Source organism: Anticarsia gemmatalis, chromosome 2 (assembly GCF_050436995.1).
Source record: "Anticarsia gemmatalis isolate Benzon Research Colony breed Stoneville strain chromosome 2, ilAntGemm2 primary, whole genome shotgun sequence".
NCBI lineage: Eukaryota > Metazoa > Arthropoda > Insecta > Lepidoptera > Erebidae > Anticarsia > Anticarsia gemmatalis.
In genome coordinates, this window is record NC_134746.1 from 7,602,089 (window position 1) to 7,628,842 (window position 26,754).

At 36.2% G+C, this 26,754-nt stretch overlaps 1 protein-coding gene across 1 annotated transcript in view; it reads left to right on the forward strand.

Moving 5' to 3' along the window:
* The window catches only part of LOC142982681 (uncharacterized), a 59,665-nt gene that overhangs the window by 11,110 nt on the left and 21,801 nt on the right, over nucleotides 1-26,754 (forward strand). Inside the window, exon 2 of the mRNA XM_076129316.1 lies at nucleotides 12,817-12,851. The gene's annotated coding sequence lies outside the window, so the exon portion shown is untranslated. The remainder of the gene's footprint in view (nucleotides 1-12,816; nucleotides 12,852-26,754) is intronic.

Genomic DNA, 26,754 nt, shown 5'->3' on the forward strand with positions numbered 1-26,754 from the left:
GCGCGTGGGGTCGGCGGGACGAAGTGCAAGTCTCGCGCAAAACATGATTTATCGCGAGCTTAGATCCGGTTCGCGCAGGCACCGCGCAGGCACCGCGCCTCCACTGCCCACGCCTTGTTTTGCTCTATTATCACGCCGAAATGATCATGCTCCACTCTGTACTATATTATTCGATGACTTGTGCTACGGATTCAACTATCGATACAAAAGAATAGGAAAGTTTTATTACCAAAACTTTTTTACTCAGGCATAAATTTTGCACCCATTACTAGTATCAATATTTGCGTAACCTATTTTTCGGGCAGTGTTGTCGATAGTGGTAAATACATATGAATGATCATTAGAAATTTTGAAATACCAATTCTAGTAAATACTTTTAAAGTCTGATAATAATACCTAAACGGTACAAAAACCACGAATGTTGGTCAAGCATCTCTTGGTACTTTCTTCAATCAAATAAATAGCTGTGAATTGCCGATGTATTACTTGAAATGTAAATAGCTGTAAAAATATTCATAATTATAGTGTTTACACAAACGTAGAGCTTTGCTTTATGTAGATATGAAACTTTATTTCAAAGTTATGTTACTGAATAAGTTCAAAAACATCAATATGTTCACGTCTTCTTCATTTCTGATTAAAATTAAAGTTATCGCAGATAATGGCACTTAAATCAATATTATTCCATTTATTGATAGTTCACAATTGCTGAAACTATTCTTATAAAACTAAGGATATAAGCCTATATCATCATCATCAAAAGCGCTCTTGAATGTGTAGAAATTATTTTGAAAAGTCTTACATAGGTTCCAATATGCTTTGCATTTAAAGAAAAGTCACGGTTTTCTTTCCTGTTCTCAATAAGATATTCAAATTATTATCTATTCTCATTAACATCTATTCTATGGACTTTATTTGTTATTATAATGATGTAAAGAGGAAAATTTTTGTTTGTTACATTATATTCGTTTGGAATTCACATAAAAACGGTTAAGCCGATTAATACGAAACTTTCTCCAATTGGTAGCTTTAAGTCTAGTGTAATAGAGATATTATAGAAGAGTTATGGGTACAGTCGTGGGGGCGGGGCGTTACAATGTGTCTGATTATTATGGTGTATTTTATGGATTAGCCTTTAAAGCTGAGCTCGTGTGTTAGCACAGTTAAGCTAAATGTAAGAAACATAGGGTATCATTAGGCCGTTGTGTGAAGTTGTGCATGTTGTGTGGGTTTATTCGTTTATTAGAGGTGTTGTCGTGCAGGCCGGCCGGTGGGACGGCGGCGCGCGGCGAGTCGGCGACATGCCGTCACGCCACGCTCCCGTACCCATGTTTTGTAACAAGCACACTACTTCTCTTGCCACGTTTACGTAAATATTTGCCGATTTGCTTAACTTACCAGATGTTATTTGAGCGTGAGAACGCAGAATTTTCAGTTAATTCCCTCAGATTGTTTTTCTTTAACGTTTGACGTCAGCAATTAGATTCTCGTTTTACGCAATTTACATGGAGTTGTAATTCATTGCAGTTATTTGTAAATTAAATTGCTTTTGTTGATTAGCTACAGTTCTCAAGAGTGAATACTTGCCATGAATGAAAACTCTTTTACTCAACTAAAGATTCCAGTGCGTTCTATTAAACCAAGAGAACGCTCTCATCTCTGTCATAATTGAAAAAGAAAGTCTGAAACAATAATAAATGAACATGATGGCTTGCACTTATGTCAAATAAAAGCTGAGCTAGAAGCATTATTTAGATAAATCACGATTTGCCTGATGCGATTCTCACGGCATGCGCCGGTGGCAGTGTATCTAATGTAATGAGTCAGCCTGTAAGGGAGGTGGCGTGGCTGCATAGTGGCGGTGGCGCGCGTGCCATGCGCCTGCGCACCTCACTGCCGACTTCGTGTTACGGTTAATGTTAGCTTGCATCACACGCAGCTCGGACGATGACGCCGAAAGAGACAACGAAGGAAAGTCGTGATGAAAACCTTACATTAGCACTCTCCTCGTAATATAATTAAAATTAACTTCAATGAATGATTTTATTATAGCAGATTAAATTTCGCAACACTAATGTTACATTTCATTTAGAAAGAAAGTTTTAATTTGAAGTATTATCCTCGTCAATGGGCGTGCAGTGAGTTGTAAGGTGGTTTGTTCACCGCCCGCGCGTCAGTACGTTGCGCTCGTCATCGTTATTGATTGACCAATTGAACTCGACCGTCTCATGATTTGTCTGAGGTTTGTGTTGTGACACACATCATTGCTGACCATATTATTGAGATGTCTTGCCTGTTTTTCTAGAAACAATAATGATGTGTGTCATAAAGTAATTACGTACCAGTGTTACTATATGGTATGTTAATGAAGAATTGAAAGGTCTACGATAAATAAATATTTTTCTGACTGAATTTACACATCGGTTTGCAAGATAAAATGGCCTATATGTAGGTGTGGATATCTGAATTGAATTTGCAAACGTTACAATTTAATACTGTTATTTATTGCGCAGTGCTATTAAAAGATCAATAAACACAAACCCTTAACCACGTATTACGGTTTAAACGTAAAGCATTCATCTTCATAAAACACAACTTAAGCACTTAGATATCTTTATTTATTACCAGCGACTAAAAGTAACGGAAAGCGTAAGATGCTTGATGACTAATCAAAGATAATTAATGCCGGTGATGAGTTTACATAATCATAAGGCACTTGTAATACAATAGAACACAAAAATGGTTATCGTATGAAGTGTCGAACTCTATTGATATTTTAATTAACAAAAGTGGTTGCCACAATAAAGTAGTGTTTGGACTGAATAGCGTTCGGATGTGTGTTAAAGGCACTTCACTTGAATGAAAGTAATAACGAACTAAAGCACAATAACTATTCAGCTATCTGCTATTAGTAACGGGATTCGTTAATGATAACGTAAGTTCTAGTAGACAATGTGTAAATATTGAGTGTGTGCAAGCGTCTGCGTTTTGTTTTTATAAATACTACATAGAATGAGTTTAAGTACCTGATTGTTTAAACATTATATTAGACGGACTATAGGTATATAATAGAAGAGTTTTTAATGAATTCGTTTCCGAGACACTTAACGATGATAGTGTTTACAATGTACAGGATATGATGAAAGTTAAGATGACTTTTAATATTTTAGCTTTTATAATTATCAGATGTTTATAACTTATTTGGAAACTTCAAAAATAACCTGTAATATTCAAGAATAATATTGTGTATAAAAATATAAAATTTTAATGCCTCAGTGAAAAGAAAACCTGTATAAAATATGAGAGGAGTTCGATAGCCTGATATTTAACCACATATTAACTTTGCATTATAATTAAATATTTAATTTGCTGTCTCAAACTTGACTAACGATCAATAATAATAGTAAAAATGTAATTAAGCCCAAAATTCTCATTAGGTTATATGTGTAATAACTTAATGGCAGAGTGTGGCGGTAAGTAATTAGCTGGCGTTTTGTACAACAAGAGTGGTGATGCGCGGCGGAAGGAGGCCGCCATCGCGCCCGCGCCGCGGTGCCGGTACCGCTCGTATCTAATGCACACTTAAATTATCTCGCCGAAAAGAAAAAGTGTACCAATTGAGCTGTGTAAGAGCTAGACGTAAATCAAATTGAAGATGCCCGATAAAGTGGATAATAATTAGTGGAAGACGTGAAAGCGTTGGGAGAAAAATTCGTGAGAGTTTGTGTTAGTGTGATTGTGCATTTGGCGAGGGACATCCGGTTGTGGCCGGCGCGCGGCCGCGGCTTAGCGCGTGGCGCACAAACACCTCGCGGGTTACGTTTATTTATTCACAAACGGAACACAATTTCCTAGAAAAAATATGCTAATGAACGTGTTTAGATAAAACCAAACAATTAGTCATCTATTGATGTTAACTATAAAATTAAACGTCGTCTTAAATTAACTCTTCTATGTGCGTCAAGTACCTTGATGTGTCACGATACAAGCTCTAATTAATTGGCCGATGAGTTTACGAGCAGACTAACAAAAATTCCAAAAACGGTGTTACTGGCACCTATTAAGGGCTTGAACGAGCCACCTGTACGGCTGTACCCAGCAACGTTGCTCGTCGCGGCCTACATGGAGATAGCTACGTAATTGGGAGCGATTCACCATTAGAGAATATATTATAATTGGTCATGATCGTTGGACTACGTTTAGCTCCTAATTGTTCATAAACCTTCATCAAACGCTGTTTTCTTAATTCGGGCTCTACATATTAAACTTTTTTTTTCTTTTAACTTAGTAATAAAAAAAAGTTGTTTGAAATATGTATATTATAAGTTGTCGATAAGGAACCGAGACTTAGTAAATGTTTACATTATATTTGTATTGGACAGTGAATTTTGTACTCTTTGAGCTTTCAGTCTAAGTTTAATGTCTTATTAGAGAGCTTATCTGTTAAACTTTCAGAAACGCGACGGAAATAATCGTGTAGCACATACATGTTTAAGACCTCCATGTACAGGCGATACTACGAGTAAATATTGAGAAATACTATTTTGTTAACACTTTATTTAATCACGTGCTTTTCATATACAAAATATTATATATAACGTGTCATTCACATAAGGTTTTTAGTCCACTACAATTTAAATCTATCTTAAATATCACGGTTTAGTGTTCACGACTTTGTAATTCATTATTCAAAGTCAAATCATTAAATCGCCTAGATTAAAAGAAGTAATAAATGACTTGCCCGACGACCTGTTTGACTCATCTGTTCATAAAATTGGTCATCAAAGATAGATGAAAAACCAATACACGAATTTGATTTGCATCGCTACTTGATTTTAATGTTGAAATCTTTAAATATTTAATGCTGTTTTATTTTGTTTCTTTATTTTCAATAAAGTTGTACGGTTACAAATAAGATGTTGGCACTTAATATACTTAATTCTTATGCACTTAAACATAGCCGTCATAGATTTATGTTTAAGACAAACATTACTCAAGATGTACGGATGTAAAAATAGCAAAAGAAGTTTATAAGGATCTCAGCAAGTAGCGTTCTTTAGCCTCTTCCTGCTACAATGACGTCCATGATTTTATGTATTTATATTTATATATTACAGTAAGTATCGTAAGGCGTTTTATTTACAAGCAACATTTCTGACTGAGTACATGAGTAGGCTGGTCTAGATTAAGGAACAAACAAAACATGGTATCATAAGTATTATGTTTTGTTAATTTTCCCTGAAAAAGGTTTCTATACCGGACTTACTGCACAGCTACCATTGTTGGTAATCTATATTGGTAAGGTATTTTAATTCCAATAAATACCTTGATACGATAAGTAATGATATACCAAACCATATACAACTATGTAGTAATGATAGACACATACCTATTATCATTTATACATAGTTGAATTATGCTCAAGTTTACAATGTAGCGATATAATTGTTGTTAGAGCTTTAGCTACGTATTGATCTAGGTACTATAATGGTTATTGAGGCAGGTTATTCTTTATACTCACAGTAATCAACATAAAATAGTGTCATTAATAACCTCTCTCGTTATATTTGGTCAACAGCGAGTGTGGTCTCTGTGACCTTTTCGATCTTAACAGCTACTTTGTATTTCTGTAATGTAATTATTAAATAATAGTATTGTTTTTCCTATGAAATAATTTGTCTCTCTATTTCGTTAAGTGAAATTTAATTCCATAGTAGTTGCGAGTCTATTGGTATGCAAAAATATTCATCTCACAAAGTCACATGGTAATGAAAACTTGCATCAGAATGTAATAATACGTATATATCTATTTATGTTATTACTATCTCAATACGCTAATAAATCTACGGCTAGAGTGACTACTTGATTAATGGATTTTTCCTACAATCCACTATTATGTATAGGCGTGCATTAAATTGCAGTCCGGTTATCTTTGCGGTTGAATAGATCCGTTTATTTATTAAAAAAGAATGTCTATTGCTTAGCTTATTCGATATTGAAATATGAATATTGAAAAATAATGCATGCCGTTACAATGTGTACCAAGTTTAATTGGCAAATGTAGTATCATACATGCGTCTATAGACTTTAAAGTTAGTATCTTATCTTGAATCAAGCACTCTCACTCATAATGGAATTCGCCATTACGATCCACCTAGATATTATGCAGAAGCGGAGCAGCCGAGCAGCCGCCCACGGCCACGCGATACCTATAACTTGTATAGATGATCGTGATATAAAAAGCTCTTACAAGTACAGGATAAAGATACTACTCGTTAGTAGCCGAGGTACCGTTACGACGCCGGATTGGATAAAGCTGTGATGAATTGCGACAAGTGATGTTGAAATTTTGGTGAAAAGAGCTTTCTTTGTATCACAAATTTGTTAAATGTGTACAATCAAACTGTTTGTTGCTTTTTTACATGGGCTACTTTGGTCAGACAAGAAACGTCTTTCAACTAAATATCAGATGAAAGGACTATATAAGAGGAAACCGAAGTGAAGTTGGTATTATTGCATTTTCATTATTACTAGATCTGAAATAGCTGTAATAAGTTTAAATGTACTTATATTTTAATTCTAAATGCGTAAAATAATAAATGTTTAGTATGCAAAAGGTTTAATCAGCATCGACGTTAATAGAGCCCTAAACTTTATGCCCCGAGCGTTTATTACTCGCATAATAGAGTGAGCGCTCTGCTTGCGGTCTCCTGACCTTTTAGCTGCAGTAATTATTGTTTAATATTACGGCAGTAGGCAGCCGACGTAACTCCCGCGCTGTGACAGGTAGTACCTAGCTACCGGTTGATATTATGCAACTAGCCGGACGCAACACAATGTTAAGTGCATTATATCTATATCACAGAGCGCTTCGTGACTAGCCCGATCCTGATCGCGCGCGATCGCGGATGTGTCCGCAATGTCATGATATATCATTATAGTATAAATAAAAATGTAGGTATTTATAACGTTGACGTAGAGCGATCAGGTTAATGGCGGCGTATTAGACATAACTATGTCTCGGGAGATATCTTGATAGCTTTGACAATAATAAAGGGGAGAGTACGAGGAAGACATCAGCCGGAGGCGAGCGACCACCGTAATGTGAATGGTCATCATACACAACCTCTTTGTAATGTGTCGTGTTTACATATTGTGAGGTTAAAGGTGCATGAAAATGGGAGAAAATTGTGATTTGGTTTTAAGTAAGTTAATAAACAGAGGAAATAACACATTTCTAAATATTCAAAATCGACGTCTCTTAAGTTGTCAATGTTAGAGACATTATAGAAAATTTTCTCAAATTTCATTGATTATACCTATATTATTATCATGTTGATCAATTGTACTAAACGAAGGATCAATTACACACGAAAGTGACATTGGCATCTAGGATGGCGCCACCAAAATAAGAAATAAACATGTGGTCAATAATTTAACTTATAATTAGATGATTAGCCAACGATAAGATGCTAATGTATTCCTACTTAATTAACTATTATAAATTTCTACACATTGTTGCAGACGGCCTTGTTACGCAATATATGCAACATAACACGCATATTATCTATGATATTAACATGCGGAGCGTTTCTCTTTCGTTTGTATCACTCGTGGCTCAAAATATCAGCGCGGCGTCGACGTCGCGGCGTCGGCGTCGCTTTCAGTTCTACACTTCTTTTATTTTCATAGAAACTACATATTTTGAAGTATGAATCACTTCTAAAACAATGCGCTTTGACAAGTGAATATTTCAAATGAATGTAGAGCTGTCTCGGAATTGTCTAAGCAAAATACGTGAACACATAATACCGACACGTCAATGAGGTTTGTGGTTCTTCATCGTTTTATTTGTTAGATAAACCTGTAATTATTTGCAGAGACTGAAATTTTGAAAAAGTACTCCGCTGCCGTTCTAGCACACTTTTGGTATAACTTCTTTAAATGGGTCACCTTTTACCTATAGTTACTTAATTCTCAGAATGACTATTGACAGTATTTATAAGGTTTATATCGAAAAAAGAACATATTTTTTCCTAATTTTCAGAGTAATATTTATACTCAACTGGAAGTCTTCCGTTACTTCTGAGTAATCGCGGTTCTGATACGTTCATTAGTAGATATTTGTAAATGGATGGAAAGAAGTGGTGATTAGCACACACCATGATATAATGTCATAAACGTGTAATGTACAGTGAACAAACATTTTTCACACCTAATTTAGAAGATACGTACTTACTATTACTTTTAAAAAGCTTTATTAAAGAATCAAACTACGAGTATCGTGACACAAATTAACAGGTTTTTAACGAGTTGCACTTTAAGTCACGGTACTAACATTTGTCAACATGGTTGTTTGAACGCTGATGAGGTGGATGGTGTTTAAACAAACTTATTTCGGCTACTGTTTAGCTACTGCAGCGAAAATCTTGAGGCATTTGGCCGAACAACTAAGTACAGTGACCGACGCAGTGCCACGTCATATTTTTCTTTTGACAGTATGAACAATGATGCAGGATATTTGAGGATGTCTTCACTGGCCGAAATTTCCCCTGGTCATTTTCTAAGATTCAAAGTCTTTCAATTTCCGTTTTGGAAAAAACCTCATGCTGTAGTGTTATACGTTGATAAAAAATATTTTATCACAGTCGGATACTTAACTTCCGTTTAAAATGTCGGTTATTAGTTGTCTTTACACGTTTTTAAGTCGGAATAGAGGACCCATTTTATTTATTACTTCACGTAAATAAGTTTTTAATTTCACGACAATCTCACACTGTACCTAATTCACGTCACTAGTTTTTTAATTTCACGAACACCGAGCTAATAGCTTATAAGCGAAAGCCCTATTGACTGGGAGATATATCTTTTACATCGCGGAGATAAAACTTAAGTGAGCTTCAAACCTTTATAGATGGGCACGTAAAATTGAACGATATGTACCAAAGTAAAAAGTGTATAAGTAAATTAAAAAGTAAGTCGAGTGCAGGTCCGTTTCTCCACATGATTGACGTGACAACTTGATCTGACGGAGCGGCTCGGCGTGATCGGCACGCCACGCCGCACCGCACGCCCTCACTTAAAACCTTTTTCAAAAAATATTCTCACACGAAAATATATTTTAAAATAAACATCACATGATAACCATGATTGCTGACTTTTTCGTCTCTCAGTCTAAAGCTATTGACGTCACAGGTATTATGTTTTTAACAAGATGCACACATACACCACAACGTGGGATAATAAACATATTGAGGGAAACGTACGATTAGCGCATAATTTCTGAACTTGTGAACTGATCGCCATGAGTAAATATCTTCCTACGGTGACTTTCCCAAAAATATGTGATTTCTCGAGCAATTAGACAGACGCTGGACAACCTCGGATCTATCGTTCAATTTTATCGCTATACCGATACACGCCTTACTTGCTCTATAAAATGTTCGAAAATTGGACTTCCCGATTGCGCCATTGCCAATTAAAGCTTTTCAAAATGTTATTAACGATAATGACTTCTGTGTCCGAAATAATTTTTATTGGCCATTATCTGCAATCTGAACCATTACCGAATAAAATGGACGCAAGTCTGTAAATCATAAAAGCTATACATACATCAGCTAGGCAGGATTGTAGTCAGTACTTTCACAATCGAATTCGCGTTTGGATTTTCATTAAACCATGATTATAATCTTTAAACCAACTCGATTTACCTGAACTTTGATGGAGAAAATCACGTGTGGAAATCCTTTAAATAATGATAGCGATGGTCAGTACACAACGCTACAGCGCGGCGTCGGAATGCAAAACCAGAACGCTTGCCCACACAAACGAGTGGAATGTTTTTGCAATCAATAAATATATTTTTGTTAATTAAAGTGGAACTCGATCGAGTCGATACTCGATAGATGTAAAATGAGAAACGATTTATATTTCGTTCAACGGCGGAATGTCGTGTATGGTGTTATTTACATAGCAAATGCGGGTGCGGATAACGTGACTCGTGACTATGATTATAGAGCTGCATTATATCGTGCGCTTAATGCAACGCCGGCTGCGTAATGTTCACACAATGGCTCGGTTCTTAGAGTGAAAACAGTCATTAATGCGGAAAAGAAATGCATAATGACGTTCGATAAAAAGGATGTTTTCAGTGTGGTGACTAGTATCCCATGCGTATTAGCCAAGTGCCATAGTCGATCAGTTATTAATAGATGTTCGTTGGCATGAAAGTAAGCGCGTTGGTGGCTCGGTGGCGAGTGAGGCTGTGCACGCCGCGTGTGTGTCGGAGGCTATTGCGGTCGGTTTCACCTCGCACTTGTATCTTGTGATCTCGTCGCAGAGGCGTTTCGCGCGCCTTTTTTGGAATAACTCGAGCAAATTTCGTCGGAAACTTTTATTTCACTTCGCGCGAGTTGCACTCAAAAATCGGATTTTTATTTTAATGAGCCAGTTTCGCGGCGGCGTCTCGCTCGCACCCGCCGCTGCACTGAATAAATAAATGAGTTGCTCTACTTTCTATGAGATCGTTTCTTTGGGCGGTCCGATGAGACTCGCCTGTTACGCAGAGCGGCTTTGTGCCGCGTCGGGCGCTCGTGCCGCGCCGGCAGCCGCGCGCCCGCTCCGCCGCCGCCGCCGCGTGCGCATCAACAACATTGTTATTTTACTCTCTATACAATAACTATTCTATTTAGAGATACGTTTCAGTCACGATTTATATAGATAGTAACCGATTTCTTTGTCAGAAAATGCCAGCTGGTCGAACTTTAGGTAATAGCAGCACTGTGAACGTGTTGCAGATCCCTCTGGTATTCAGCTTTAGATATAAGTTACCTACGTATGTAGTCGACCAGTCATTGTTCATCCTTTTGTCTGGATTCAAGGCTTTAGGGTAGTAAATCATCACTTCTGAAAGAATGTTGATGTTATTTGGTATATAAAAAGTTTATAACCTGGATTAATATAAGTATAGGATACTTTTCAGGCTTTCATTTCAGGAAATCTTTTCACGCGGGCAAAGTCACGCACAGAATCTATATCTCTAAATTTGTTAAAATCTTTCTCGATTATTTTAGGTTCTTGAGTGAGGTTTAAGTGATAATTTGATAAAGTGTATATTATTTTAAAAATAAATGTAAATAAGTCCCTCTTCATTTGTTTTGGAACATAGAATGTTACGTTTAGTACTCGTAGCTCGTTAATATACAAAGTTACGCTTTAGAATAACATCTCCATCTGAACACACTGTGGGTGTGTGCTACTATTGTGTATGCACAAAGCAATGACGAGTATCCACCCTTCCCTAAGAAAGTGCCTCTGCGATTGTTGAAACATTGAATTGAATATCGTATGCATGAATCATGTTTTCATGACATAACTACTTCGACGAGACGAGACAAGACCGAGAACATCTTCACACTATTATATTCATAAGATGCGTCCTACACGGACACTACATACTTGCATAGTGTTTACGTCTGGTAAGCTAAGATCAAAAGCTTTTCTCTAACTAATATTAGAATAAAAAAAAAATACATATTTCATACTTAGACGAATACGGCTTAGAAATATTTCAAAAGAAAGGTTAGATATCAGGTAAACAGATCTAATTTAATTTTATAAGAATAGAACAAACACGAACAATTATATAACGGAGTTTTCCATCGATACCAATATATATGATCAGCTTTATGCAAGATCTCGCAAGTAGCATATGATAGTGCACTTATTCGTTTGTGCAAGGTTTGTTGCCTACCGGACGTGGAAAGGACTCGGTCGGTATTATTAGTGCAATGCACTTGCATGCGTCACTACGCGAAGGACACGCTTTGTCTGGATCAGGTGGTCGCGCAGCAGGTGAGGGGGCGAGGGGCGGTGAGGGGCGGCGAGGGGCAGCGAGGGGGCGCGCGGGGCCGCCGCTGCGCCGGGCTCGAGGCCGCTTCCTGTCGTAGGACTGGTTCTGTAGTTTGCACCACTTTTGTTTTGCACCAGTTTCCAACTAAACAAACAACCTTTTAACATTTAATGCACCCGTTTATGCGCGCACACATTAATTCGAATATAAATACCTACCTAAACGGTCTTACTGTGTTTTGTACAAGGTACGGAACTGAGGACATGTATACATATACCTACCTATTTAGCGGAACATTGTCATCTACGCTATCAAATTGTTATACTCGTATAAAGGCTGACACATTCCTAATCAAATCCAGTGTCCAGAAATATTCTCAAGTTAATAAGTCAAATCAATTTAACAAGTCTTTGAACTTTTGCATAATCTTAATACCTAGGTACATGAACATCTTATTTTTTATCCTTGTGTTGATTGTTTTTTTCAATACGAAGCAATGCCTTGAACACTGCAGTTATGGGCAATAATAACGTGGAGTAGAAAGCAGACGGTGTTAACTTCCCTTGAAACTCGTAACGTCGATACTTTTCGATAATAAAACCCAATTTACTCTCAATCCTGCCGCAAATCAACGCTTTATAACAACAAAACCTTCGCGAAAATATTACTATCGACCAAGTTTAAATAGCAATGTAGCGTTAAATATTTTTGTCGAATAATTTGTTGTTAAATAAGTAAAATGCTCCACTTACATTATTTTTAAATGTATTTTATTTAAGAAAATACTGACCTACGTATCACTTCCGCATAAACGTATACAATAAGTTGATATGGAGCTTGAGATATTTGTAGTATTACTTCCATTTATACACAAACGGAAGTAATATTTTTGTAATAATAATTAATCTTATTTCATACGGTGTCGTGACAAAATTCAATTAACAGTCAAATTTATTTTATTGCAGATATAAAACCATCGAGTGTCGCATCAAACTAAAAGGTGAGCATCATAAAATTTTATAGTTCTACACTATTTTTGACGAAGAAACAGTTTGTCATTGTCAATATTTGCCAAGGTTCCCTGTAGAATTATAAATGACGTTAACGTCATACGGTTTTACAACGAAGGTGAAAGTCAATCGCAAGTCATCTCGTCTTTATGCACCTCCATAGTCGTCCGCGCCGGTGCTCATTGAATCTGCAACGAACTGAATTAATGAATAGAATTGTATGAATGATGGACAATAACTATTTACACCTGTGCGCTGCGCTCTTGTCACCATCGACATTATTGTGCGCCAATTGTGGCTCGACACTTATTGTATTGTCGATTTATATTTTTTTCTTGAAAACGTATCAAGTTATGGTTCCTGTTGTCTGAACTCGACCTCATACCTTCGTGATATGTTAATACTGGCAATAACTGCCTCCATGGCGCAGTGGTTTAGGTCGCCACGCCGATACCACTGCAACGGGAGGTCGTGGGTTCGATTCCCACACGGAGCAATTATTTGTGCGATCCACAAATAATTGCTTCGGGTCTGGTTGTGCTTTGTGTCCGTTGTTTGTATGTTTGTAAAAGTCCCCGCGACACAAGAGCAATTCTTAGTGCGGGAGTTGTCTTTTTAAAAAAAAAAAAAAAAAAAAAAAAAAAAAAAAAAAAAAAAAAAAAACAACCGCGACCTAGCCACTTGCACACAATGCTTTTGTTCCAGTAAGGCTTGAACGCGAATTAATACGGCTTCGCGGTTTTCTTTATAGCAAAAAACAACATAAATTAGGTCGATTTATGGTCGCTAATTTCCACATGAATTCATCTCAAAACCACTTTATTACTTTTATAAAACAAAGTGAAAATTACTCCATCTCGGTACTCGCGTCATAGCTGTATAACAAGTATGCCGTTTTGAAAATATTTTCTCAGCATATTGACATCGTGAGTATAACCGCAGACGCGTCCGAAGATGATAAAGTCGATGTTCTGGCCATGATTTTATGCCGTTAACGTAGGGCAAGAGTCAAGGGCAGGGCACCGGGCGGTCCGCTAAATCGCATAGCTCTTCAGGCATGTGTAAGCAGACAGACAACCTGCGTTGACCTTTCAGAGTACCACCATCGCATTTAGTTAATCTTTAAATACATGTTTGAGTTGAATCACAGTTTCAAATCAAGTAACACAACATTTCTTGTGTGATATTTAAAAAAATGCTATAAATATAACATAAGCCTACTTCAAGCGTAAAAAAATAAATGTAAAGGAAATTAAAATTAAAAATCGCTATGCTAGAATAAATTACAATTAATTAATGTATTCGGATACCCGTCTCTAATTTGAAAATTATTCGATTTGATAAGAATAAAATTAGTCTACATTATCATCAATTAACTAAAAATAGAATACTAAGTAAGACTTAAAACTGCAGCTGAATATATTTGTGTACGTATAAAAGTTATTATTATTTTATTTACGCTACTACACTTCACTTTTTGCTAAGTTAACATAGTTGCTACACAGTGGGCCACCGCGGGCTAATACATTCTACACTCGTATTAAATTAGCTTTTTTGAGACCTAAAGCTAGATGTTAAAGAATGTTTATACCTAACACTCAAAACACGTTTGCTTTCATTAATAGTTTGCAGCTTTCGCCATAGTCTGCAATCATACTCAATAATATTCAATCGTATTGAAATACAAATAAGACTCAGATTCCGATCAATCATTACAATAAAAAATATCTCGATCTTAATGATGATGATGTTTCATATCCTCTTTTGCTTAAAATGGAAATGGCAAGTTTATGCATTCAAGTTTTATATTACATTTTGTTTCGATGCGTCTCTTAGTTGTAATGATAAGTAATCAACAGAGTAACATGTTACAACCATAACGGAAGGTATACAAGAAATGTTTTTGACATTTTGTATGTTTTCGATGAACATGTTCTTTCAAACTTCGGCAGACGTCGCTAAGAATGCAGTTCTTAATTAATTCATATGCATAACTTCATTAGAATAAATAATCAAGTTGAAATGAATATCGGATTAACTAATCATATGTCTTTTTTATAAAGTAAACTTATTGACTCATATATTACAATATACTAATATCTTATTAAAATACAATTAATATTTACTGCACCAAGAATTTTAGTGTTTTAAAGCATATCTATAACACCAATCTTGAATTCACAACAAGAACTATATGTGCGTAAAAATGTCAGTATGTTTTATGGTCCCATTTAAGTAATTAATTGTTGGTTATTCAAATAATGTAGACAATGTGTACCTGTTTCGTAAGACTTTGTTTGTCAGATGCAGAGAAAAGGAAATCGCAACATTCACGATTTAGTACCATGTTGATATCTAAAGTAGGTATGTACTGGTATTTTTAACGAATAATATTTTTTTATTTACATTTAAAATCTAACTATATACAACAAAAGTGAGTTCTCCGTATTTTTTAAATTTACTGTAACTATTAAATATTTTAGTTAAAGTATTTAATGACATTGCATATTTTATATATTTATAAAACAGTTAACCACCCACTACTCGTCAAATCTTTGCTAGACTTTTCTTATAGAGGTTTTTTTGCTTCTTATAAACGGTGCTCAAAGACTCATTAACCCGTTAGATGTTTTTAACAAAAACTCTCTACCAAAGGCCGCTGTTACTAACTTCAAGTTACTTACATTTTACTTTTTTTGTAGGCTATACATATAGATAAAATGGTAAAATAATCATAGTTCTGGATTTTATCAATTAAAAAGTTTGAAAAAAGTTTTGTTAAATTAGTTTTAGGGTGGTATAGGATGACATTTGTTCTATATCTCCAAGAGGAAAATCCCACCTAGAATTGTCTTAAGGAACTCTCGGGTCTCATGCAAGGTGTAATGACAATCTTTTCTGTATATGCACATTGTCGTACATTACTTTTAAAAGTCAGAGGTGATGGTGTCTCGATAATAATTATAAATTACCACCAAACGTCTTGTGCGAGTAGATAGCCTTAGAAGAACCTCCATTGACTTAAGGTATTTCAGTTGTGTAACTTTAAGGAAATTGCGGAATAATTCTACAATATATTGTAATAAAACTGTAGTTATATCTATACTAATATTATAAAGCTGAAGAGTTTGTTTGTTTGTTTGTTTGTTTGTTTGAACGCGCTAATCTCAGGAACTACTGGTCCGATTTCAAAAATTCTTTCAGTGTTAGATAGTCCATTTATCGAGGAAGGTTATAGGCTATATATCATCACGCTACTACCAATAGGAGCAGAGTACGGGTGAAAAATGTTACAAAAACGGGGACAATTTTGACACATTCTCTCTTATGTGACGCAAGCGAAGTTGCGCGGGTCAGCTAGTGTACGTATATGCCTTGATTTGTATGACAAGTGTTAGAACTTATAACCTATGTTAAAGTTTAATTCAGTCATATCATAAACTAGCTGTCCCGCGCAACTTCGCTTGCGTCACATAAGAGACATTAAAAGGCAATTTTTTTCCCGTTTTTGTAACATTTTTACTGGTACTCTGCTCCTATTGGTCGTAGCGTGATGATATGTAGCCTATAGCCTTCCTCGATAAAAGGACTATCTAACACTGAAAGATTTTTTCAAATCGGACCAGTAGTTCCTGAGATTAGCGCGTTCAAACAAACAAACAAACAAACAAACTCTTCAGCTTTATAATATTAAATATTAGTATAGATTAGTGATTAGTGATTAGTGATAAAAGGACTATCTAACACTGAAAGATTTTTTCAAATCGGACCAGTAGTTCCTGAGATTAGCGCGTTCAAACAAACAAACAAACAAACTCTTCAGCTTTATAATATTATTAGTATAGATATGAGTTTTCTACGACATTAAATAAATACTCAGCTGCCAACGACATGACACGTAGATGTTGGTTAATCACATATAATATTAATTTTAATTACATTTACATAATATTTAATCTATTGACCTCACGACAAAGTCACATCGGAGGGTAAAAAAGTTATCCATTGGCTAATCCATGCGAAATAATTGAATATTGGGCGATTTAATAACAGTTAAATATGTCATCATTAAAAAAGTGTCTGAATTTACATAAAAAGATCTCAAATAAACTGTGTAAAATTAAAATTAAATTTTAATTCAAAAGAAATTTCAGGTTAGCTCTTGGGATTTCAACTCTCATGGCAAATGTATTATGTTCAGTTTGTTTCTAACCGACAATATATTTATTTAAAATTTTGTTCAATATTGAAAGGATTGAACTTTTATATACCTGTTTTCATTTCAATTACATTTAACTGTAAGTTAAAATAGTTTCACCGAAAGACATAAAGGCTTTAATAGCTTAAAAGTTTATAAGATCACTATTGTTAACAATTCAACCTTAAATCGTGCTATCAATCTAAACGGCCTTTAAACATGTTTCTTCTAATTCTATGAGTAAGTCGGTTTCAGAGTAAAAAATACAAGGCCTGATTGTAACAATGCCTATCGACTGAATCACTTAAAGGTTATATAACGAGAGCTTTCGAGTGCTTTCATATGTATCACTAACGATTGCTCCATTTATTCGACCTGCTTACTAACATTGCTCCAACTAATATTACAATTAGAACGACAGCACACCGGCTCTCGGTAATTTATCGACCAACATCTACAGATATATTATATTCAATTATGACGTTGAACAATATTATAATTAAACATTGTCGCAACACTACATTATTAGTTTGAAACAAACATGTTAGCATGCGTTTAGCACAACTATTAATAACGTTCATAAAAAAGAAATAAAACTTTGTGTCTGACTGTTAAAAAAACACAAGTTGGCATGTTGCAAAACCTGTTTAAAATTTTACGAGGTGGTATTGCGCACAGTTAGGTACTATTTATACGTATTATGTAGTTCGCAAAATCTTGCTCGGACAGATACCAATATTGGACAGTTATAATATTAGCACAAATAACAAATATATCTAGAATCTGTTGGAACTGTTTATTTTTAGTATTCTATAATTACAATTTTGTTATTCGTCTCGCAGCATAACTTTTCTTGGCTTCACTATATATTGCAAATATATCATTTTGTTCCAGAACACATAATTTTAAAAATCTAAGCAGAAAATTCTCTTTACGTAATAAGGCCTTATATAATATAAGAATAACTATAATGCTAATTAATATATACACATAGGAAACGGATGATCGCAGAGACTGCAAGCGGCGCGGCGTGCAATCGCGCGTTGATGTCTTTTCCATTGCACAGCTTTTAATGGAACTTCATAAATTGCTTAGCATTTATCTTCAACATACGTTTATCCTTTGTGGCTCGTTAACTGACATTTATATTAATAACGAGATATAATGGTCGCGTTGTACTACGAGTCGTTTACAACTCCAGGACTTATTACACTAATAAACTTATACTGTGCACATTAAAGTACTGAGCAGAGGTTACTTGCACAATAATGCGTTTTCAAAGTTACTTGCGTCATTTTAGATTTTACGCAAATTTAAGGGTGTTAGTGACATAAATAATTTGAAAGCTTATTTTTTAATGTGAGGTTGATATTTTTAATTGGCTCGTTATTTATCAAGGTCACCAGATACAGGGAAATCGGAACTATTGTTTGCGGGTTGTGTTAAGTTCTGAGAATTATGAAATTGAGATTGTTAAATGTCAAAACCGATTTATGATTATTAAGTATTATGAGTTTATCTGATCATTATTATTGCGATAATCATGATTTGTTCGCCATATATAGGTCAAGTTTGTAATTGAACATTGACATGTAACGTTACTTTTAAACGTAATAGGTACAATGAAGCTGATTCAATGACCTAATTAACAATCAACGCTCACAATACAAACAGGTCGGAAAACTTAAGATTAATTCCTTCTATTAAATAAAATAGAAAAAAATCAGGACTCTTAAAAGTGATTCGGATCGGAAACTTCATTGGAACAATAATAATATAGTGTCAGTGGTAAAGTGGAACAAGGAACTCTCGTAGTGGCGACTGGTACGTTGAACCTCCCGGCGGCGCGTGTGTGAGTGCACGCACACACGCGCGCCGCGCCGTGCACACACATGCGCGCACGCACACACGCGCACGCGGTACCTCCGCGCCGCCGCGCGCCGTCTCTGTGTGCGTCTAATAAATGTGTGTAAGTACTTTAATCTGATTCATGGAGCGATAGGTACGTAAGGCGCATGATGTTTTACCAACGTTACATTTTATTATTTTCAAATCTATACTCACAAATATAAGGTGCATTATTCGATAGCTCCGTATAGCACGAGCACGACTCGATGTCGTTCCACAGAAAACAAATTCTCGCATGATCCGTGGAGGAATGATTAAGTTGTTACAAATACGCGAGGCATTAGTACCTACACGTTGTTTGTAAAATGGGGAACGTTCCATAAGTCTGGTCGTGCTCGTTCCGATCACGTCGCCTGAAGGTACTCGTACTTTGTGGACGCATAAACGAGATTTATACCGCCAGTGCCTTTGTACGCGTATATTTATCGAAGGGAAGCCTTATAATTTAGCAACGTCATAATTTACTGTTATTAATACGACATTAGTGTATAAGAATAATATACCGGCCTAATGTCGGCGTTCTACTATTTATCTACTATCTTAACATAATCACTTCCTTAATTTGTTTTCATTTATGGGCGTTCGATAGCAAGTCTTGGGCTGACTCTATATTGTTGTAATTTTTAATGACGTAAATAAATGAATTATGTATAAACAATAAGTAATGTATTACGGCATCAAACAATGTGATATTTATATAATTATAATTTGAAGTATTTCCGTGTAGTAGGTAAATAGCACGCGTGGTACATAACGTGGATGACGCGGCGGTCGGTGGTAGAGCCTGCAGACGGCGGCATGGCGGTGAGTGCGGTGACGTGCGGTGCGGCGGCGGCGCGGTGGCGGCGCGGCGACGGCGCGGTGCAAGCACGCTGGCTGTGATCCGGCGTGCGCGGCGCTTGATCGAAGCTTGTGTAGCGATTGCGACAACCCCGCATGGTACCGATCAGCGGCCGCGTGATCGTCCTTGCTCGTTGCTCAACGTTCGATAAGTGCACCGCTATATTAGCCTCATCGCATTAAAAGCTTTCCACTACGAAAATAAAATCAGTAATAAGAACAAAATGTAATTAAAGACGGTTGTAATTGTTTTAAGTAGCGGCGGGCGCCGCAGTACGCCATATCGTCTCTAGTTGTGATTGTTGACCTTTAGTAGAGTTTCGAAATTTGGAGTTAAGTATATTCGCAAGCTGGTCAATTTAAAGTTACTCGAAATTGTTCATCTAATCCATATGTTTAATCTATACTTCTATACTAATATAATAAAGCTGAAGAGTTTGTTTGTTTGTTTGATTGTTTGTTTGTTTGTTTGTTTGAACGCGCTAATCTCAGGAACTACGGGTCCGATTTGAAAAATTCTTTCAGTGTTAGATAGCCCATTTATCGAGGAAGGCTATAGTCTATATAACATCACGCTACGGCCATTAGGAGCGGAGTAGTAACGACAAATGTTACAAAAACGGGGAAAATTTTGATCCAGTCTCTCTTAAGTGACGCAAGCGAAGTTGCGCGGGTCAGCTAGTCGCTCATATGAACTGGCCCTCATTCCGTCGGCAGTGACCAGATATGCTTCAATACAATAGATTGTAACAAAAAATCTACTATGATTGATGATGATTGAACCAAATAATTCAGTATTTTGAAATTTGGATCCAGATAAGTTTGTATTAGCTGCGTTTAGATTATAATACATATCGGAGAACTTAAAAGTAGTAAAAATAATATAAAATACTGTTATTCAAATAGTAAAACTAGTAAAAAACGCGGATAAAAAATATGCAGCATCTGTTTAGCATGTAACCCGCGCTCGTTTTTTATAAGTGTAGGAAAACCCCGTTCGTAAATACAAACGTATCGATACAACGCTCGAAAAAGAAAAAAACAACATAAAAGAATAACAATGAAACCTTAAAAAACGTATCTTTTCCAATATCGAGATCGTTATGACCGTAACCATTGTTGCTTTTGGAATCTTTATTCGTCTCGTATCTAAAGGCTGTGCAAGTAGGTCGTGTATACTAATTGTGTCGTGGAGTGTACCAAATACATGATACAACGTTGTAACAAAGCGCGTTGCGTAAGCGCACAATGCAATTTATTGATAAATGTCATTAGTGACGTGATAAAAACTGATCATAATCTCTGCTTCACCGCTAGGACAGGGGTCGCGCTGATCACGTACCTGTGCTTATTGCATTGACTCAAGTACCTGATTCATAAACTAGGAGACTTTGAGCATATCATAGACCTTTTTGAATTTTAAAAAAATACTTAAGGAGTGCTAAAGAATGTCATTAAAACTCGTAGATGTATTTCTGTAATATAATTCGTATTAGACACGCGGGCGTCAACCTGCTGCAAGCAATTACTCTGGTACGTGGCCAGTGCTGTACTTGAATGGTAATTGTTCCACATTTATTTGATTGGTAAAAATAACTTGTTCTAAATAAAGTATGTGTTAATATTTCTCGCTACTTCATATTTGAAGTATTTATCTAACAAATTCCGTAATATCCGTTAGGACTAATCTAATGCACTCACACACGCGCGACATACACGGACGCAGTAGTGCACACATAGTAACATTACCAACACAGGGAAGCACACGTGCACAGTGGTACCGCCAGCGCGGAACGAGTTCAGACCGACCTGCTGCGCCCGCGCAAGAAAGAACTCAGCCAAGGACGCCGGCGTAACGGTCCGTGTGCGCCGCGCGCCGCCCGCGGCCCGGGGAGGGGCTGCCCCCTCCCCCCTCCGAGTGCACCATGCAACATGGGAGGGGGGAGGGGGGAGCAGGAACAGACCTGCGGTCCCGCTACGTGTAAGTCACGTGCCCACGGGACGCACGGGAACTAGTTACTGATTCATACTCTTATCTCATCTTTATCTCACAGACAAGTTAAAAGTTTACATACATTCCCATTCATAACAACAGGGTAAGACACTCTTTTTACAATTAATAATTTATTCAATTATAATATAGCTTGCGTTCCAACAAGATTCTTGTAAGAATCGAAAAGAAAATATTATTGTTTGTACCATTACAGCAATCGATCAAAAACATGTATAAATATTAGGTATAATGTGTAAACATCAATAAACATCGAGACTTGACACAACATTTGAGATTATGATAGACGTGTCCTAAATGAAGCATATTTCTTAAGAAAATCCAATTTTAAGTTCCTTCGCTCGGCCATCGACCCTAAAAACCTTATTTTCTTTCTCGCTCGCACTCGTCACTTCGATAGTTTCGTCTCGCAGTCACGAAAACCGCTGTTCTGTCTTTATTTTGTTCCATTACGGCCAAGAACAATGACTATTCGCCGATAGGAGCGCGTTCCTATATCTATTCTTTTCTCGCGAACGCTCCGCGGCCGCGTCGCGAGCGAGACGAGTAGCTTTCTGAAGCGCGCTGCCTCTGCTAAATGTTTCGAATTCCTATTGGGCCGTCGAGAGCTTAAAGATGGCCACTCGAAGACCGTTTTCTCGTTACGATAACCTAATTTTATTCCATTACGTCGGTAGTCGTTCTGCTTAAATTTCAATAAGGCAACTCCATTAAGTTCGAATGTCAGGAGGTAATGCGAGTAAAAAGACACCGACCTCGCGGGCGTATGTTCGCACGCTGCGGCGCGCACCCCCCCGGCCCGCGCCGCCCCCCGCGCGCCCACAGCCTCCGCGACCCGCGCCGTGTCCCGAGCGGGTGATTCAACTGTGTTTGTTCGGAAATGTCGAAGGTTTGCCGGACGTCAATTGATACGGAACTACCTTCAGCCTGAGCGCGTTTCCAGGTATCATTTTAATTTTATATATCTAGAGCAACGATAGATTCATGCCTCTACATACGCTATAATGAGACACCTCTCAAATGACAAAATGTGATACTTACTTGATTTTTTTTTGTTACTATCCTCTAATATAAAACACAAGACACTAGAAGCTATATCTTACTAAATATACACATAATAAGACTACTACTACTACTAAATATACACATAATAAGAAATAAATTAACCGTTATTCGCTGTTTTACTAAATATATAGCGCTTTATGTACTTCATCATACAAAAGACATCAACGCTCCGCGCTCCTGCATAGGTTCATTAAAAATATGATAACGCGCGATGAAGGCATAAGTGTCATGCGGCTTTTAAATTATAATACGATAATAGTAAAAACTCGTGAATAAATTTAAATAAACATACAAAAAGGGACCTATTTTATCTAAAGATGGAAGGAAATCTTTTCATAAACATAAGTCAATAGGAAATATTGTGTGGTCCAAAAAATAATTATTAATTAATTAATTTCACCGAATTTTCGAATAGAGACAGCAAGCGCCGGCGCTACACTTGTCCCGCGGCGCGCCTCGTCATGACAGTGAACAGAACATGCCAGTGTTTTTGCACGTGTTTACCAAAGGCCTACGTCTCCTTTTGTCATTGACATTTTTCCGCATTAATCACGTCTCGGATTATAGAAATCCTGTTCGAGTTTTTTGTTTATGATTGACCAGTTTGACCGCTGTCGTGCCACGTCACATTATGTACTAGATAATAGCGTGCGCTCCACGTGTGCCTCGCGCATATCTCCCTGTATCTTAAACTAGCTATTGTCCGTGTATTTGTCCGTATAAAAGTTCCGCTATATCCCGACTCTAGGTCATAATGTGAACCCATTGCTACCCCGGGATAATACAACGCAGCTTAGAATACAATTCTTTCGTTTTAAGGATCACCCCAATATACAAATATCACTTTTATGGTACTAGTATATTTCTAATTTAATTTTCAGTTATTAATAACTTATCTTTGTTGACAATATTTTACTACAATATTATAAAATGTAAAAGTAAATGACCTATTGCTGTAAAACTTTTTCGTAGCGGAACTTAGCTGTAACCAAAAATTTCCGCGACCGGCTTCATTAAAAAGGTACAATTAAAATAAAATTACGAGATTTAAAATAAAACCCTTATGCGGAAACACGGAAATTTATTTAATGTTGTCGTTTACACTCAGCGTCGTAGTGCGTGTTAATCGCTACACTAATCATTATTATACACCTACATGTTATATGTTTTCATTTAAGCGCTCTATGACTATCTTAATAAAATAAATGCTCTAGATCTTTCCGAAATACCTCGTATTTCAAACAACTCATCATCATCATCATCATTGGCCTGTGTCCATCAATTGCAGATGATTCAGGTGACGTCAGCTAGAGGAATATTTGTAATGAGGGAACATCTTCGTTTGTGACTTAAAAGGCGTACGTCAAATGGATTGTCATTATTCATTACATTGCTGCATTGATATTACGTGTTAATCATTGTTATCTAAGAGAGAAAACATTGTACAGCATAGTACATAATAGTCCCCTGATCTATAAGTAGCGAGCGTTAGTAACATTTCAGAATGATAGAGCATAAAATTAACATGAATCCCGTTGAGATTCAAAGGGTTGAGGAAAAGATGTTTCATTATAGATTATATTATATAAAGCACATAACCCCGTGTTTACACACTTTCGACAAAACTGGCCTTTCAATTTAGGAATAGTAGTACATTTTCCCCGTATATTGTAAGCGTAATGTTGAGACGCACGAAAGTGAATAAGAACTAGCTAACAGCTATAAATCTTAATAACGTTCTAATATATGTTGATAAATCTATTAGGATACTGAGTATTCATTTGATTCCCCGGTCCCATTTCTATACTCAGAGCATACGTTCATTCTGAAAGAAACATTTTATCTGTATCGGTTCTTACTAAAAACATATAAGTATGATATTAATAGACAAAAAAACTTCTGACCACATTTATTGCAAAAAATGATGTGAAAAGAAGCAAAAGTAATCTATTTAAAAAGCCCCTCTAATTAGTTACACGCTACTGGGCCGACCGACGTCTATCTGAAACACTTTTTATTAACAAGTCAATACTAGGAAAACCCATAGACTTTTGTAGGTCATTTCTTTTTAACACCACGGTATTGTTGTAAGACAAACTACCGCATCTCTCTTTTTCATTAGAAAACTAGTTAGATGAAATAAATTAATTCTAAATCTCATTAAAATATTAATCAGATTTGTGGTCATGGATAAAAACATGTTTATAATAAAACGATAGACATTTCTTAAAGACGGTTTGGTGAAGCCATGGACCTTAGTGAACTATAGCTGTAATGAAAATAAATTTAATTTCCCGCCCAGATATGTGCTGTTTATAATTCAGACGTACTTTATCATAGATGGTAGGTTTAATGTAAATGGATGCTAAAGATTCGATTTATATCTCAAACGCGAAAGTACATGTTTTATGTAGATACATTACAGAAGTTATTACGGAAAATGAGCTAGCTGACAACCATAAAGTTTGTAGTTGATAGTTCCGTGCTTGTAATTAAGAAAGCTCATAAATTCACCATATTCTAATACTACGGAAATGTCCATCATCCGCGTATCTATAGCCAGTGCGTATGGGCACTGTTTTGGAACATTTATTGAGTGTACAATATTAAAGGTGTATTAGTTGGGCAACAGATAGTGCACATTTAATGAAATGAGATGATATTGATGCGCTTACTCTAATAGCCTAATGGACTCAGTATCCAGGTTAAGTGGAGCATGTTTTCAATTTCTCGCCTCTGTCGGGTCGAGGTCAGTTGATCAGTTGCACGCTTTAGATCACATCACATCTCGTTCAACTAATTTGTTTGCTTACACCACTTTAGCAAGAGTTCGATCACGACTTCATAAAGTACTCGCATATTACTTGTTAATTTTCCTGTAATCGCACGTGTATTAGGCATAGAAAGTTGTTGTGACCCAATCTTAACATTCGCGCGCATTTGCTTCAAAATAACCATGTACAACTAAGACTTCAGATAATCTTTCTCAACAGTAACTAATTTATAAGGTTTTTATCTGAAAAATGTAGATGTAATATTTTCATTGGTCAATTTAGTAAAAGCTTAACTATAGATAGGTAGATGTATGAGTACGAAAATAAGAAAGTGATTTATATTTTGGAATCTTCCTTGTAGAATAGTCTGGTTAACAGTATTTTTTGTTCTTTTATTTGTTAGACATGTATGCTTTCCGCAATAGAAAGTATATATGCACTCGTAATATAGCGTTTAAAAGCGTAATATTGGTTTGAATTTGGCGATGTCAAAACAGAGATGAAACATCAGTGAAAGTTCCATTAAATTCGTTCAGATGTCTCTTTAATTATCACTTGCCTCTAACATCCTTGTTGAAGTTTGAGCACTGAACAAGTTTGCTACACTGATTGCTCGTTTAAACATGTCATGTTTCTTGTTACTCTTTTCTAAATTTATAGTTTTTATCAGCCTTCGTTTCGTCAGGAGAAGTAACCACAATGCACACGTAAGCTTGAAAATCGGTAAAACCTATTTGTCATTGACGTGGACATTTTTAAACTTTTTTGTTCAAATTAAAGCCTTTATTATGACTATGTTAGGCTACATAAAGATATTTTTTCGTCAAGGACAGTCACAATAAATTATTTCTGAGAATCGTGAAACTTGTCTGTTTTGTGTGAATTGCCAGTTTTGTCCAAGTACAGTTTCCTTAATGTTAAACTCTTTGTTATTCTCAAAAACGTTCGAAGTTCTTTCAATAATTTGTATTTCGGAATAATCTTAACGGCAGATCGATTATTGCTTCAGGGAATTGCTCATTAATGTATTACGTTTATACGAGTACCAATATATTTATTGACTTTGGTTTGACCACTTTAAACTGAAATATTGGCGT